The sequence below is a fragment of the Bison bison genome, unplaced genomic scaffold (assembly GCF_000754665.1).
Source record: "Bison bison bison isolate TAMUID 2011002044 unplaced genomic scaffold, Bison_UMD1.0 scf7180017864383, whole genome shotgun sequence".
NCBI lineage: Eukaryota > Metazoa > Chordata > Mammalia > Artiodactyla > Bovidae > Bison > Bison bison.
This window is the reverse complement of record NW_011494955.1, coordinates 130301-133063: the sequence shown is the minus strand read 5'-3', so window position 1 is coordinate 133063 and position 2763 is coordinate 130301.

The following is a 2763-nucleotide window of genomic DNA, read 5'->3' as shown; positions in this document are numbered from 1 at the left end:
AATAGGAGACAACAATGTAGACTCAAGAGAAATTAAAAATATGACAAGGGAATATTATGAAAATTTGCACGCAAAAATTTGAAAACTTAGGTGAAACAGATGAATCCTATGATAGCAAGGCACAAGCTATCATTGCCAATACAAAAAGAAACAGATAAAATGAATAGCCATGTGTCTCTTCAAGAAATTTAATTCATAATTAGAAACATTCCTAAAAAGCACAGAGGAATAGATTTAGAAGATACAAGAAATGTTTAATAAGGAGCTAGAAGATTTAAAGAACAAACAAACACAGATGGACAATACAATGACTGAAGTGAAAAATACACTGGAAGAAATCAATAGCAGAGAAACATAGGCAGAGGAACAAATGAGTGAGCTGGAAGACAGAGTGATGAAAATCACTGCCAAAGGACAAAATAAAGAAAAAAGAATGAAAAGAAATGAGGACAACTTCAGAGACATCTGGGACAATACTAAATGCACAAACATTCACATTATAGAAGTCCCAGAAGGAGAAGAGAAAGAGAAAGGGCCTGAGAAAATATGTGAAGATATTATAGCTGAAAAATACCTTAATATGAGAAAGGAAACACTCAAATCCAGGAAGCACAAAGAACCCCATACAGGATAAACTCAAGGAGGAACATGCAGAGACACATAATAATCAAACTGACAAAAGTAAAGACAAAGAAAAAAATTAAAACAACAAGAGAAAAACAACAAATAACATACAAAATACTCCCTATAAGATTGTCAGCTGATTTTTCAGAAGAAAGTCTTTGGGCCAGAAGTCAGTAACATGATATGTTTAAAGTGATGAAAGGCAAGCATCTACAACCAAGGATATTCTACCCAGCAAGGCTCTCACTCAAATTTGAGGGAGAAATGAAAACCTTTACAGACAAACAATAGCTAAGAGAATTCGGGACAACCAAACAAGCTCTAAAACAAAAGCTAAAGGAACTTTTCTAGGCAAGAAAGTGACCAGCAATGTAAAACAACCTTGTACACATATAAACTTCTATAACAAAAAATTCATGGGACCAGCAAACCAAAAAAAAAAAAAAAATACAACAGATACACAAAAGAAAAAGAAAAGGCAATCTAAACACAAAACCAAAGATACTAATCAAATCACGAGAAGATAACAAAAGAAGAAGGGGAGATAAAAGACCTACAAACACAAATTCAAAACAAGTAACAAAGTGGCAATAAGAACATATATTTTTGGTTGAAGCATTAAATCCATTTACATTTAAGATAATTATCACTATATATTAAATAATAACATATAATAAACATATACTGAAAATTACCTGAAATTTAAATAGATTAAATGCTGCAACCAACAGACATAGACAGGCTAAAGGACACAAAAACAAGAGCCGTATATATGCTGTCTACAACGGACCCACTTCAGATCTAGGGACACATATAGACTGAAGGAAAGGGGAAGGAAAAAGGTATTCCATGCAAATGAGAATAAGGAGACAGCTGGTGTAGCAATACTCATATGAGACAAAAGTGACTTTAAGATAAAGACTGTTACAAGAGATGAGGAAGGACACTACATAATGATCAAGGGTCCAATACAGTAAGATATAAAAATTGTAAACATATATGAACCTCAATATATAAGAAAAAAGCTAACAGCCATAAAAGGGGAAATCAACAATAATAGTGGTAACTTTAACACCCCACAGAAACCAATAGACAGATCATCCAGACAGAAAAATCAATAAACACAAGCCTTAAATGACACAATAATCAGATATAATTACTTAATATTTATTGACATTCCACCTCCATGGATCACAACCTTGTTGTGGTGAAGGGGCTTGCATAACTCAATGAAGCTATGAGACATGCCAGGCAGGGACACCCAAGATGGACAGGACATAGTGAAGAGTTCTGACAAAATGTGATTCCCTAGAGAAGAAAATGGTAACCTGCTGTAGTACTCTTGACTGGAGAACCCTCATGGACAGTAACACAACCCCAAAAGATATGATGCCAGAAGATGAGACCCCTAGTATGGAAGGTGTCAAATATGCTACTGGAGACAAGAAGAGGGCAATCACAAGTAGCTTGAGAAATAATGAAGTAGATGGGACAAAGCAGAAACAATGCTCAGCTGTGGATGTGTCTGATGATGAAAGTCTGATGCTGTAAGAACAGTATTGCATAGCAATCTGGAACGTTAAGTCCTTGAATCAAAGGAAATTGGATGTGGTCAAGCAAGAGATGGCAAGAGTGAACATTGACATCTTAGGAATCAGTGAACTGAAATGGACAAAAATGGAAGAATTTAGTTTAGATGAGCATCATATGTACTATGCCCATAGTACTATGGGAAAAAATTCCTTAGAAGAACTGCAGTAGCCCTCATTGTCAACAAAAGAGCCTGAAAGGCAGTATTTGGGTGCAATCTCAGAAAAAAACAGAATGATCAGTTAGTTTCCAACACAAACCATTCAACATCACATTAATCCAAGTCTATGCTACAACCACTGATGCTGAAGAGCTGAATTTGACTGGTTCAATAAAGACTTACAATACCTTCTATCAGCTCAGTTCAGTTCAGTCACTCAACCATGTCTGATTCTTTGCGACCCCATGAACCGCAGCACGCCAGGCCTCCCTGTCCATCACCAGCTCTCGGAGTCCACCCAAACCCATGTCCATTGAGTTGGTGATGCCATCGAACCATCTCATCCTCTGTCGTCCCCTTCTCCTCCTGCCCTCAATCTTTCCCAGCAT